Source organism: Solanum lycopersicum, chromosome 9, assembly GCF_036512215.1.
Source record: "Solanum lycopersicum chromosome 9, SLM_r2.1".
In the NCBI taxonomy this organism is placed as follows: Eukaryota; Viridiplantae; Streptophyta; class Magnoliopsida; order Solanales; family Solanaceae; genus Solanum; species Solanum lycopersicum.
The window spans coordinates 19,319,716-19,335,834 of NC_090808.1; the positions used below are offsets into that span (position 1 = coordinate 19,319,716).

At 33.1% G+C, this 16,119-nt stretch overlaps 1 long non-coding RNA gene across 1 annotated transcript; it reads right to left on the reverse strand.

The window, feature by feature from the left end:
- Positions 1 to 2,562: 2,562 nt before the first annotated feature.
- On the reverse strand, positions 2,563 to 9,950 carry LOC109121124 (uncharacterized). Its single transcript, XR_002028515.3, has 2 exons — positions 4,147 to 9,950; positions 2,563 to 2,808 (listed from the first exon to the last, which is right to left on the reverse strand). It is a non-coding gene; the product is annotated as an uncharacterized lncRNA (long non-coding RNA).
- Between the last annotated feature and the right edge of the window lie 6,169 nt (positions 9,951 to 16,119).

Below are 16,119 nucleotides of genomic sequence, written 5' to 3' on the forward strand. Positions count from 1 at the left end.
TCTTAATTACTCTTTAGGGAAGGAGGGAAGAGGTTTTTGCTAAAAGTTGCACTACTTCCAACAGGATGGAATACTCTGGGAGCCATAAAATAGGCTCGTATATCAAGCTTTGACCTGAATTTTATGAGATGGGAGGGAAACCACAAAATTTCAAATACAAATCTTCGTATAGGAAAATCCATTCAATACCTGTGGATATAGGGATTTGTTTGGGTAGTCGAGGTATACAAACAAAGCTATCCTAGAAGGAACTTTTGAAAGTAATTTGGAAACAGAAAATCGATAAAAAAAAAAAAAAACAGTAACGAATACTTTCTGTCGAGTGTTTTCTTGCTTTCTTCTTAAGAAGATAAAAAAAAATCAAAATAATTTAGTTTGTCTCCAAATCATTCATTTGATAACTTTCAAAGCTTCTTCAAGTTGAATACAATATATTTTAAAACGGGATTTTCAAAATTGACCACTATAAATTTGTCACATCCAGTGAATTATCAAAAAATAATTATGTATTTTTTTCAATGTTTTGTTATTTGGATGAGATACTCGTTCGTATATGTCAAGTACAAGAGTATCGTTTTCTTCTTTGCTGATTGAATCAGCGAAATCATTGCATACATTGGAATTTATAGTTTTTTTCAAAAATTTTGTATCCAAATTAAGATGTATAATGAATGAATTGAAATTGTTTTTTTTTAGTTTATTAGTTTTTTTCTGTTTGAATGCATACAATAATTTGTATCCCATTAAGTTAATGAAACTAATCGATCATGAACTATATGTTGAATACAACAATATATGAATACAAAAGTGAGATGAAAATACAAAATTATAAATGTAAAGTGAGATCGAACATAAATTTCTGAGTACAAAAGAAATACTTTCTTCATTTGAAATACAAAATGATTTTGAAAGATAAAATACAAACTAATCCATCATGAACTATATGTTGAATACAACAATATATGAATACAAAAGTGAGATGAAAATATAAAGTTATAATTACAAAGTGAGATTGAATATAAAGTTGTGAATGCAAAAGAAATACTCTCTCAATTTGAAATACAAAGTGACCTTGAAAGGTAAAGTAGGCACATAAAAGACAACTTGTTGGTATACAATTAGGTTGAATACAAAACAAAAGAGATATACAAACTTGTTCATATAAATTGAGATTGAAGTACAAAATGAATACCCAATACGATAAAAAATTGTTAGCATACAGTTAGGATGAATTAAAATTAAGAAGTAAATACAAACATGTTGGTACACTAATTGAGATTGAAATACAATGTAAAAACAAAAATTGTAAACCTTTTTGATATATAGATATAATGGATGCACTAATAAGATGTTGATTATGTAGACAAACAAATAAAAAAAATTGTTTAATCGACTAAAAATCTGAGATACATAAATATTAGATGAATATGTAAACAAATTTGCATAAAAAAAGTGATAAAAAAACTATAATATGTAGAATGCGAATATAAATAAAAAATGGCGATATTTAAATCCGCAATATATAGAATCTAAAATATACACCATTATAGTTGATTTTAAACAACAAATCAAAATAAATTTAAATAAATAATGAAAATTACCTTGCCAATTGATAAATCTGCTTGAATTAATTAGAAGATTTCATTTAACAATAAAGAAAATTTCTTGAATTAAAATATGAATTTTGATGAACAATTTGTGAGCACCTTGAAGAAAGAGAATTTGAAAATGTGAAAAAAGGGATAGAAACGGGAAAGGTGGGGTAGAAATGCTAAAGGTGAAGAAGGAATGTTAATGGGTATTTATAACTGATTGATTTAGAATTTGGTCCAATATATGAAAGTTTTAATAAATAAAATTAATTTTAAATACTAAAATCTGAATATATATTTTTTTCTAATATATCAGCATTCTGCCATTTTAAATAAATATTTTAAAGTGTTGTTATTTTGACTAAATATGTTAGGTATTATGACTTAATTGCTAATTTTTTCTATTTTTTCTAGTGGGATCGTCTCTTCATTCCGAGGCAACCTTTATATCTATTTGTTAATTTCGACCAATATTTGGCTATTTGATATAATTTTTTTAGCAAAAATCCTATTTTCTTTTCAGATTTCAACAATTTATTTTTTCAGATTCTAAAAACACATACAATTTTTTTTAACTAATATTGTTGTTGGCTACATATTCTAATTTCTCCACATGTATTTAAGGATTGATACTTTTGGCTCCAAAAATATAGGAATCGGAAGTTTAAACCCTATGATTACTTCATAACCGTTAATTGGAAGCTCAAACTATTTAGCTTAGGCTCCCTCGGTTGAGTTGTGGTCCAAATATCAAGGTGTAAAAGATCACTTAACAAACAATACTTGTGTGGTAGATGAAAAGACAAAGGCTAATGAAGAAGATGCAAAAGTCAAAGCATAATGAGAGAAGCTTGATATGCTTATTTGTGTAGTCTCTTTGACACGACCCAGGGGTACCCCCCAGATGTAACATGATGTATAAGACCCCGAAAGACCCATACAAGCCACTTAACATTAATAACATAAGAAATTAAACAATAAAGGTAAAACAATATTTCAAGTCCAATAGTTTTATAAAAGTAAAGCAGAAGTCTAAAACACTTGCCTCAACAACCAACTAGTACAATAGAATTAAATTGGGCCTAGATCATACATCATGTACATAACTTAAAATATAAGAAAGAAACTAAAATGCTGATAATCCGTCCACGAAGCATGAAGACTCACCGAAGCTCGAAAACCTCAAAATCAACCATTAGCCACAAAATTGAGAAACCTGAAAGTCGGACACTACATTTGGGGAAGTATTGACAAGAGTATGCGTTTAGTACAAAAAAATGTACCAAGTATGATAGCTATGCATAAAACATTTAAATCATGATAAAGAGGACATTTCATGACATGCAATTGATCAAAACTAAAACATGATATAAAGGGGTTAGAAAACATAAGTCATAAAACATGGTCTGCAAGCTAACACCTTTAAAGTCTTTGAACACATATGATATACTTCTTGAAGAAACCTAATTCATTATTAATGTGAGAATTATCCTTAACTGACATAGAGACCATGCGAGCTATAACATGAACCCCCAATGTCTCCTACACCGAAAAAGGTTGTCGTACTTGACAAGGTAAGGACGATGAACTTCTAGCTTAGGTGAATTCAGTAGTTAATGTCTATCTATACAATCATCCTATGGGGAACATAGGTAAGAGATAAGGAGATTGCTTCTAGGAACCCGACCTCTACTAACGATAGAGCTTCCATCCTATATCTTCTCGGTGCTAAGCATAGATCCCACATAATAGTTACTTGTTCTTATTATCCATGGAAGGACACATCATATTTCCAATCCAAGCTAAGTCATTATCCATGGAAAGGTATTATTAAATAACTAATCCAAGCTAGATTTTATCAGCATAACTCTTTAATCTTTGATACAATTAGGTGAGAAACCTTTCAATCGTAGAATCCTTATTATAAGAGAAAACCTTTCACATCATTCTTTCATGTGTATTTGAGAACAGTCCTTTCAACAACACAACAATATATAATCATTGATACTTTACTGTCAAAGCATCCTTAAAACATTTGCATAGGTTTCAGAACAACATGCATAATTCCATAATTTACCTGGCAAGGTTCAAAACCTACTTTCAATCATCAACATTTAGAAAACATGGGTTAGATATGAATTTCATCATAAATTCATGTAATTCTATCGATACATGTTTAATTTCATAAAACTCTTCCTTGTTTCCCCATGAACCTATGTAATCCCAATGTTTCATGTTATGATCACGTGATGTGAGATTTTAATTATGAAGGAAGAGTTTTACAAAATTAAGCATTTATTGATCAAAATTTTACATTACATGATCATAACATAAAACATGGGGATTACATGGGTTCATGGGGAAATCATCATAAAATCATAGTATTTCATTAATTTATGCATAAAAGGTCATAATTCAATCATTTAAATCAATAATCAAGAGAGCCCATGATAATGGCAGAAAGCCCAAACTTAATTGATGATTTTAACTTTGAAAATACGAGAATTAGGGAACTCCATAAATGGAAGGAACCCTTGGATGAAAATTATCATACCTTGAAGCCAATTGCTAATCTTCAATGGAGGAATTGAGACTTGACTTGAAACCGAAGGTTGAATCTTTCTTCTTCAAGCTTTCTAGAGAGAGAATTATTGGAGAGTTTTTTTTGTGAATTTAAAGAGAATTAAGTGAATGAGTAAGTTTTGGGGTTAAAATAACTTATATAGGGGTCTCAGTGAAGGGTAAAACAACATAGTATAAAGATAAAATGATTAGGAAAAGACCCAACTACCCCTAAAAATAATTTCTAGACCACCATGGCCACGACTAACTGACCATGGACAGGATGATGGGCCCTCCTGCACAACAGTTGTTCGTGTTCAGAAACTTGTTTTTGGGCAAGTGAACCAAGAGCCCCAACTCCCAGACCATGGTCTAAGCGATGATCTATTTGCCTGGACGTGTTTTCTGGCCTCTAAAGATTTTGGGGGTTACCAATCCATGGACCACCTTACTCTCCGTGGTTCAATCTGCTCTTGCACATGCAACTTCCTGAAATTTTCAATATCACCCCTTTCCAAATTCGGGGTGTTACACTCTTATTTCATTGATTTCAAGTTTATGCCCTTCTTTCGGCCCATTTCAAACATGTAATTCAGTTTGAAAAAATGCTCACACTTCATACACTAATGACATAAATCGATTTAATGATGTGTTATCTCTTATGACCAACTTAAAGAAACAAGAATTAGATATGTCCACTTACTTGAGACAAGTACAGGCAGTCATGGAGGAATTTGACACATTAATGCGAGTCACTGGGAACATGTAAGATAAGAGCACGGAAAGACGTTGTTTTTCATTCTTATACTTACAGGATTTCCTATTGATCATGTTTCATTGTGTTATTATATTTTAAGTAGTCCTACCATTCCTACAATTTAAGAATTATTCTCGCGCCTACTTTGTCTTGACGCGCCTCCTAGTCATAATGTAGTTTCATCATCCACAATTGACTCATATCCTCTCGCATCTCAAACCATAGAAAAATGAACATATCAATTTATCGAAAATCGATGATGATGAGGACGTATTGTCAAATCTCGATCCAAGTATAGTTATTGTCATAGAAGGAATACTCATGAAATATGTCATATTATTCACGGTCCAACACCCACTTATGATCATATACTACTTTAAAGGAATATAGTGAGTTCCTTCAGAATCACACAAGTAAGCAGACATCTACACAAGTAGACTCTATTTCTCAACCCGATCGACATTCCTATAATGCTTATATTGCTCTAGTAGAATATAATGAGTTTCTTCAATATCGAGCAAGTAAGCAAACAACTCACAAAGTAGCTTCAGTTGTTCAAGATGATGTTTTGTTAGGGGTAAATGTTTTGCTTGTGTTTTATAGTATAGTACTCTTGAACTTTTATTATTTTAGCCAATAGAATCCAAACAAAACCAAAAGGGGTTGGAAAAGCCAAACCCCTATCTTCTGTAACTCTAGACTCTGTTCTTTATGTTCCCAATTCTAGTTTTAATCTGGCATTTGTTAGTTGTTTGACTAGTAACATAAATTGTAACATAACTTTTCTGATGATTTTTTTCTCATATAGGACTGAAGAATGAGAGAATGACTGATACATGACATAAAACGCATGACCTTTACTATCTTACCTCTTTAAATTCCCTCATATGCATCATGCTTTGTGACAGATCCTCAAGACCTATTTCATATATGTTTAGGTCATTCCAGACCTATTTTGATAAATTTTTAAGTCATTCCGGTCTATCCAAACTGCAGCAGATGGTGCCTAGTTTGTTTATTTTATCCACATTAAATTGTGAGTCATGTCAACTTATAAAATATATTCGTTCTACATTTTCAAGTGGAACAGAGGGTTGTTCAAAATCTATTTTTTCCTAAGTTCATTAAGATATTTTGGGGTCCCAGTAGAGTTAGTTCAACCTTAGAATTTCATTATTTGTTAGTTTCTTTGTTGATTCTCCAAGATGAACTCGAGTTTTCTATTCAAAAGTTTCTTTGCTAATAACAAAATCAATTTGTTATTTCTATTCATACTTTAGTAATGATTATGCATTAGAATACTTATCCTCCCAATTTTAGGAGTTTATGTATCACCAAGGAAATATTCACCAAACATCTTGTCCATACACTCCTAAAAAAAGGATGCAACTGAAAGAAAGAATAGGCATCTTATTAAGGCTGCTCACACTCTTTTGAATGCTATGTTCCGCTGCATTTTTTGGGGCAATGTTGTCCTTTCATCTTTTTTATTTAATTAATAGAATCCCCTCATCTTCTATTCAAAATCAGGTTCCACATCTCATATTATTTTCTTTATCATATCTCTATTATACTCCCTTCGTGTCTTTTGGAGCATATACTTTGTTCATAATTTAGCCATAGGGAAACATAAATTACCCCTCATGATCTAACATGTGTCTTTCTTGGTTACTTATGAGTTAAAAAAAGGGTATCATTGCTAAACAAATTATTTTCATTGATCGATGTAACATTCTTCTAATCTCAACCTTGCTATACATAGTCTGATATATGTCTCTGAGGTCTTACCCATACCTCAAGTCCTACTTGTATCAACTTTTAAAGAATTTACAATTATTTCCCTATCTCCACTTATAGTGCCCCACTACTGACCTATCATCATTGTCCACGTCTAGCACTAGTCAAATCTAATTCATTTCATGCACTAGACTATGATCTTATTGTGGACTTGCCTCCTCCTAGCCAATCGACTACACTTCATAAAGGTATACAATCTGCTTGAAATTCTAACCCATATTATACTTTATTGATTTATCATCTTTTATCTTCACCCCATTATGCATTTGTTTCATCTTTGTCCTCTAATTCCATTCTAAATACAACATGAGAATCACTTTCTCATTCTAGATGGAGGCAGGCTATGATTGATAAGATGTATGCTTTACCTTCGAGTCGTACCTAGAAGATTGTATTCCATCCTATAGGTAAATTTGATGTGTGTTTCCGTTAGGTTTATGCGGTAAAAATTAATCTAGACGGTCAAGTTGATTGTCCTAAGACTCGCTTTTTTACCGAAGGTTATAGTTATACATTTGAGATGGATTATAGTTATACTTTAGATCATGTGGAAAAAATAGCATGGGTACATGTTTCCCCATATATGGTTGTTGTTCATCATTATCCTCTTAATTAGTTGGACATTAAGAATGCTTTTCATAATGGTGATCTTAAGAAAGAGGTCTATGTGGAGAAATCACCTGGTTTTGTTGCTCCTAGGGGATTCTATTAGACTTGTAGCTCGATTACGTAGGTTACTTTATAGCCTGAAACAATCAGCATGGAGCTTGGTTTGGAAAGTTCAACACAGTAATTCAGGAGTTTGGCATGATTTGTAGTGGAGCTAATCACTTTGTAATTTATTGACATTCAACACCAAATTTGAGTATTTATTTGGTTGTTTAAGTTGATGATATATTTGTCGGTAATGATCAACATGGTATCTCATCTCTTTCAACATTTCATACTAAAGACCTCAGCAGCTTGAAGTGTTTTCTAGGAATTGTGGTTGCTTGCTCTAGATCAAGTATTGTTATTTCTCAATGCAAGTATGCCTTAGAAATTCTTTAAGAGATAAGAATGATTGGATGAAAACTCATTGACATTCTTATGGATTTGAATTTTACACCTCTTTCAGGATAGGGGAGTCACTTAGTAATCCTAAAAGGTATATAAGGCTGGTTGGGAAGTTGAAGTGTCTCACAATTACTAGACGTATCATTTTTTTTCTGTGAGTGTTGTAAGTTAGTTTATGACTTATCTTTGTGATAGTCATTGGTATGTAGTTATTCATATTCTACGATATATATAGTCAGCTCTTGGAAAAGGCTACTCTTCGAGGATCAAGGCCATGAGTATGTTAACGAGTATACAAACGTTGATTATGCATGATCACCCTTTGATAACGTTATACATTGGATATTTTATTTTATTGGAAGGTAAATTGGTGTTGCGGAAGGGTAAGAAACATAGTGTGGTTGCTCGATTTAGTGCAAACAAAGAATATTAAGCAATGATTATAGAATTTGTGAGCTATCTTGGATCAAACAGATGTTGAGAGAACTGAAGTTTGGTGAAACCGATCAAATGGAACTTGTGTGTGATAATCAAGAGGGACTTCATGTTGCATCAGATTTAGTGTCTCATGAGAGGAATAAGGACACTGAAATTGATTGTTACTTCATTAGAGAAAATATACTCCCACAAGATATTGCTACCAAATTTGTGAAGTCAAGTAATTGACTTGCAGATATCTTCACCAAGTCCCTCACTGGTCCTCGTATTAATTATATATTTGTAACAAGTTAGGTACGTATAATTTTTATGCACAATCTTGAAGGGGAGTTCTAGAATAGGGCTAGGTATACACAATCCTACTCATAAAAACAATAGTTTATAGTCTTCAATGCAGTGGAGGAGAAGTTCAAAAAAAAGTAAACGTGTAAATAAGTCTTTCAAAATGGGCCCTTTGAATTTTTTTGGGTTTAAAACCACACTTTTGGCACGTTGTTAAAATATAAAATACTTGAAAAACAGAACTGATTTTTTAAAACAAAAATAGACTGAAACTATAAAGAAAAATAAATTAATGTTGTTGCAAGGATTCAAACCTGGGGCATGCGGCTTAATATTCACGAGTCTTACTATTGAGCCATCTATTTTTATTTGTTATTGAGGGGGTTTAAAAAATATATGCATCTACAGAAATATAGAAAATTTACTTTATATATATCATGTATTATTTTGCCAGGGGTGTTCGGGTGAACACCCTAGAACCAACATGGGTCCGCCCCTACTCCTACGTGGTAAAAAGTTGTATTATAGTGTCTATGTATAGGGTTATGAATGTAATAATGAGAACATATAATCAATAATACGTTTCCTCTTATATTCTCAAAGTTATACTGGAGATTTCAAAAGTAATAGCGTAAAGGTAAGAACTTTACAAATTTAAAAGGTAGTATTTTATAAAAAATAGTGATTTGTTGAATTTTTTTAGCATTCATGGGGGAAATAATACGACGATAGAAGGAGTTGGAGTGAAGGTTAACAGAGGGAATATAAATAAATTTGATAAAGCATCATACCTGGATAAACCGTAGGAATGTGGGATATTTCAGTTTTGCGAAACTTCTAAGACATCAAAGCAGAACTTTTAGAAGTAATTGAATCCAAATTAAAAGTGAACTATAATATAAAATAGAGACCACTATGTAGTAACGTGATTAAGTAAGGTTATGTGGCTTTGCTTAGTTATTGCACAAGTGAACTTAAAGAGGGTCATGAGTAATGGTCTTGCTTTGGTTATGATGAAATGTGCTCTGAGTCATGCTTGTTGCTATTATAACATGAGGATAGAGTTACTTTGACTATGTATTCAATTATATCATATGCATGTTGATTTTACTATGCCTTGTATTGTTGGCCTTATTATATACATGTCTACAACTTAAGGAATATGTCTTATTGATTGGTATGGTCTTGTTGAATGTCAGGATTTCTTTTAAAATTGCAAAGATGAACACGCAAATGAGATATTGTTTTTGGGGACAATAACCTCAACAAAGTGAGCTATGAGTAGAATTGTAATCATACATTAATCCATTTTTTTTCTATTCAACGCCTGGTGGTTATTTTAGACGTGAAAATCAAGATAATATCTAAAAGCATAAAGACCAGACAATGAAGAAAAAAATTTGTACCACCAATGATATTTTATGGAGTTGAATAAATGTAGAGACAAAGAAAATTTTTGTAACCAACATTAATTCTTTTATTTTCCACCTCGCAGACGTAGAAGCCAAGATAAAATTTGTAAAGCATGAAGTTTGAAACAATGAAGAGTCATGTTTGGATGAATTTTGTGGAGTTGAATTAGTCGTGCAGTGTAGGAGAACTCAGAGATGAGAAAGAGTGATTAAAGAGGCAAAACGAAATGTTACAACAACACATAAAAGATATGGGTCAAAGAGAGTTACAACAACACATTATTTTATATGATTTATGGACCTTTTCTTTTTCAGTTCAAAAGAAAGCTTCATGGATATTTTAGTTTTACTATTCAAAATAAACTGTCTACGGAATTTTGGTCGGTATTATTCACAACTACTAAGGCAGTAAAAGAGAGATTTTAAAATTAATTGGTTCGGTCTTAAATCTTGGTTAAAAGATGAACTACAATAATCAAATATGACCAAAAGGCATTTAGACAAACACATGTAAGTATTTAAGTCATCATATATGGAGTTCTATGTGTCCATGCATACATACAAAAGAAGTTGTAAAAATTGCAAAGACAACAATGATAATTATCAAAAGAAATAAATTAGATTGAAAAATCATAATACCCTGATAATTCGAAGGGATTTGGAGCAACGTGTTGAACAACTTCAAATATAGGGCATGAGAGTTCACTATTCTTAAGTAGTGTGTCACCCAAATTCTAGGAGAAGGAACCAGAATTAGATATCCAAATAGTATTCAAAACCCAACATATTAGCAAATTCAAAAGGATAAAGGAAAATTAGGTGAAGGTGGAGAGGATATGAATGTGCAGTGCTAATAGGAAAAACACTTGATCCCGTTGGAGATGGAGGGTTAAGTAAAAAACGAAATTCTTGGAGTCTATAGTGGTGCTTTTTGAAAAAATCAAAATCAATTTGTAGTATTCTTGAAAGATTAAAATAATGAACTTTAGCAAAGATAAGGAGAATTAGATATCAACACATCATGTGCTTACGTTTTTCCATTTATTTCTCTTACGTCCTTTCTCAATTAGTGAACCAATAAAACAAATATACAATTTACTACATTTCTTCTGATTTATCTGTTGGGATATACTATTAACCATATGGATGAGTTATAATGTTGATTTAATTCTCTTTAAGTACTTCACATTATAAGTACTTCACATTTTATAATAATGATTATAATAATGTCTTTGTTTGAATAGATCATTGTGTTTATATGTATAGTAACCAAGTGTTTTGATATAGCATTATTATCAAACAATTATTTATTTATTTATTCAATTCAATGAAATGTTACATTAAGTAGATCAAATTTTCATATACGAGTTTAAGCTTATATAGAGAAGATTAAACCATCGGTTCGTATAAGTTAAAAGTTACTTTTCACAATCATAGATGAAAATTTGGACAAACCATCATAATGATTGTAGCATCAGATTAAATGCAATTTATCTTGATTATGAGAATGATATAGTTCTAACTTCTCGTGCTAGTACATTTTGTATGTACTGAACGGGATCTAATCGAGATAGATGTTTTAGACTAACTCATAGAAAAACCTATTCTCTAAACTATTAAATGTACTCATACTTGTCACACCTCAAGGCTACTCCCTTTATGTAACATGGGGACTAGGATCATAAGTTACCTAAAACTAACCATGTGTATGTCATATATCAAACATACTTAGAATAACTGAATAAGACATTTTTATGCGGAAGCTTAAACAATAGATAACTGAAAGTGGAAAACCCCCAAATAGTATGAATGTGTAAAACATAATAAGAGTTTAATAACAGCTAATAATAAACATAATAATTCAAGATGATTCTACTACTATATTTGAAAAACCTATAATTGATCACTAAATTTGATACCAAACAGAGGGGACTTATACTCTTACAGGGGCACGTAGTTCTAGGACTATGAGGGTACGCTAAGCCCTAGTCTGAATAGATCAAGATAGTGACATGAAATTTGAGATTGCAACATTTATATAGTGATAATGTTACATTAAAAATCTAGAGCATAATTATTTATTTAATTGACACGTCAAGTATAATTCATAAGCAAAGAGAATTTATACAAACTAGGGTTGAGTTTGATAAAAGAAATTGAGAAAACTTTGCAAGAAACAATCTATTTCAATTTTAGGATACTAGAAACTAAATCATAATAAATATCCAAGGTTTTAGAAATCCCAGGTCTAAATAAGATAGAGAGAACCACTGAACTGACTGAATTCTAGGTACCTAGTGAATGAAAGGAACCTACTAGTTAAAATATCACATACATGGTGACAAAATTTATGAAAATATTCTTTTGATTTTGGGAATAAAACTTGAAGAACATTGCTGCTTGTTCTTGAAAGAAACTGGGGCCTCTTTTTCTTCATTTAGTTTTAATTTGGATGACATTTGGATAATGAGGGTTCTGGATATGTCTGACTACGTTATTTGGATTTGTATGAGTAAAACGAGTAGTTTAGCAATCAAACGACGTAGTTTAAGTTCCTAATTCATAGTGAAGGACCAAAATGAACCTAACTTAAAACTGACGAGTGCAATATACAACAGGACTGACTGGCCATCTTTTTAACTACCAATCGTAACTAGGAGTCATCGTTCATGCTCTACCCAATAGGGAGTTAATAAAACTAGAACAAATGTTTACTCCAAGCTTGGATTTAGAAAATTCGATGGACTTTTAAATAGGTTCAATTATTTTTAATTTGAGAGGTCATGGACCACCTAATTCATTTTGTGCTAAAGATATGACCATTTGAAGTTGACCCAACAATAATTTCTTCTAATTGGTTGTTGACCCTCACATACGGTTAGACGTACGATTCATAGGTCGAACCATGGACTATACTGGTTGACTGTCGGTGGAATCAAAGACCATCAAAATTTGGTCGTTAACGAAAGAACCCCACCTATGGTATGTGGTTCTACCTGCGGTTGATATATCATGACTTTTTAAAAATATATTTCACTTAAGTGTTATGTTCGTTTAGGGTAATTTTGTATAGGTTTTGATGTATTTATTTCATGTTTTCAGGAAACATGTTCAGGCGCAGGAACTGAGTGACATAGGTGAGGAATGTGCAGAAAATCCCATCCTGTGACGTGATTTATAAAGAGTAGGTCCATTTACGTTCTGTAGATGGATTCACAAGGCATAGTGTAAGATCAGGGAATTCTTGACTAAGTGTGGAACCACGGATGCAACTTACAGACTGTAGATTGATCTACTAACCTACTACTGATTTGCCAAATGGTTCATAGAGGGGTTCCAATACCTAACTTCTGAAGTTTCAAAGCATGGAGCTGCGGAGGAGGACCGGCAGACCGTATATTGATCTAAGGACCATGTTGTTTATTCATTGTTTGGGTCAGAGATTTTTGAATATTGAAAATTTGCCTAAGCCTTGGGTCACGGAAGGGACCTACGGGCCGTAGATCAATCAATGGTGTGTAGGCGAGTGTCGTAGATTGAAGACGTGTCAATGTCGTAGAGTGAAGAAGTATCCTGAAACATTATTTCCTTATTTCGTTTACTTTTAAGTTGGAACTAATATTTTTCTTTTATATATAGAGCATTTAAAACTTCATTTTAGGGGTTAGACTTTATCACTTTTGTTCTAGTTCTTGACTTTGGAGATTAACTTGAAACTTTGTTAATTATTGATTTCTAAAGCACATTTTGAAGATTATGACTTTGCAATTTAAGTTGAAATTCTGAGTTTATTATTCTTATTACGTAAGTTAATGATTTCTTCATCTAAAAATAGAAACGGTGACCTTGCTACTATGGATAACTAAATCCACAACTAGGGTTGTGGGAACCATGAAAAATTAATAAAGTATGAATAGTAGTTACGAAATTTGAACAGTGCTATTGCATGCATTGATAATTATTTCATATAGAACTGTATTTCAAGAGTGCACATGTTAAAACTGGCCTTGTTTCTACTTGTTGGACCTATGATGTAGTTAATAAGAAAAGAATTATCTACATAGATTTAGTCGGACACTATCTAATAGTCTTATGTCTATTGTTGCAATGATGAAAAGTAAACCATACATCGATGTGATGTCTAATATAAGGTAAAGTTAAAGTTAGTAGACTATACAAACTTAGTAGAACTAAGGTGTGGGGTGAAATTCTCTAGTTGACGGATCAAGAAATTAGAGATACCTATCTTATCACCCTTTGCATGTAATACACTAGGAAAGGATTGCTATTACTAGGATTACCACATTATGATCTTGTGGGGACACTCATACCCTAGTTACTTTCTCCCCTTGGTAACAACTAAAGTTTGAATCTTGTTCACTGATTACTCACATAATTTCCCAAATTTATTTCACAAATCCCCCCCTTAAATCATTTGTTTTCGGAAATGCATTGGCTAAACAAATATAATCATCAGCCAAGTTTATGTCTAAACCATATTCCTCGTGGGATCGACTCCAAACTACATCTGGGTTCTTTAAGTGATAAAAATTTCTTCTTCTTCTTTATGGAGGTGTAATTTGAGCATATGAAATTTTAGCGCCGCTGCAGGGAATGTGGATCTTGGATTAAGTTTAAGTACATTATTGAACTTTCGTCAAATATTTTGTTAATTTTACTTTTTCTTTTGTTTTTTCTCTCTCAGGTTCCTAATCTAGTGCATGAAAAATACACGGAGTCAAGGAGAACCACTTACTCCCTACGATCCAGAACTGAACAAAACTTTATGGAGAATGCATTATCAAAGAGTTCCACACAATCTTATCGGAGGAGAATTAGGTGATGGTGTTGGGTTGAAGCCATAGAGGGTTGGTGATGAGAATAATTAGGCTAAGGCTGGGAACCTACTGTTAGATTTGGGTACTCAACACAGGCGAATTTGACTACAGATGGGATAGTGTGAGGAATGAAGCATTCTTATGTAATGCTAAGCATAAGGTGGCTATTTTCCTCTGGATTGCTAGCACATTTCTGTGGATGGAGAGTGTGCGGAGTGGGTTCCTCTCCATGTTTAGGTATTCGTAATGCCACCCCAATTTTGGTTGCCAAGTTTTTTTGGTTGGTGGTACAGAGCAGGGTGTCACCGACAGAGGTTGATAATTTTGTTACGTGGGATAGGGAGGTTATAGTTGCGGCATTGGTAGTGGGGCTCGAGATCGAATTCACCCTCATGTTGTTGGTTGAGATTCATGAGATGTCTTTCCAAACCTCTACTACTTACCCATTTCCTTGTTTTATGTTCCATCTACGTAGGGATTCTGAAGTGCTGATCTGACATTGAGACAAATTGGTGCAGACAACAAGGACCCTAGACAATGGCCTGATTCAAGACGAGGCAAATAAGTCAGCACAACGTAAAGGGCCATGGGTCGATGTGCTATTGAGCGATTATTTTGTATATGCAGTGGAGAGATGAAAGGTAATGAGACTGCCCCTTTAGTCCACACCAGATGATTTCCTTACCTCCTTATCTTAGGCTGCTAGCCGAGCTCCTAGCTCGTCCAGATCTACCCCGCCTTGTCAAGATTCTATTATACCATCATTGGCTAGGGTTTAGGAATTATAGGCTTAGATGTCAATGATGCTCCACCACGTCCGACCATGGATGCAAAAGTAAATAGCAGAGTCCGCGTGGATGAAAGAGATAATGATGGTCTAGAAGGTCCATACTGTTAATAAGCGTCTAGAATCATTTGAATTGAGAGATCTCGAGCGACTAGCCCTTTCCACTAATCTGTTATCACTCTGAATTGAGTTAGACAGTCTCCGAGCAGATATTGACTCTATTTTTTCCACACCGGTAGTAGGGCCACAAGTTTCACCTACTTTACCCTGTGATTATATGGTCCTTGATGCAATATATAGTGGGGACATAGAGGAGCAGCTCGAGCCCACACGTGTCCAAGGCAAGAGGCACTGATCTAGACACACATATAATGCAACTTAGAATGAAAGAGCTAGGAAGAGGGATAACAAGCAAGAGAAACAAACTAAGAATACTTCTATATTAGATGAACAGTTGTGGCAACAGAGCGTCTGTGACATGGTCCCAGGGGCATCGAGTTCTATGCCCATGACGAATGTTTATACAATTGTGGGTGATTATATGAGCACCACTAATGGTGCAGTTAAAAAAATGGATAACATTATTGAGGGTGTTGTA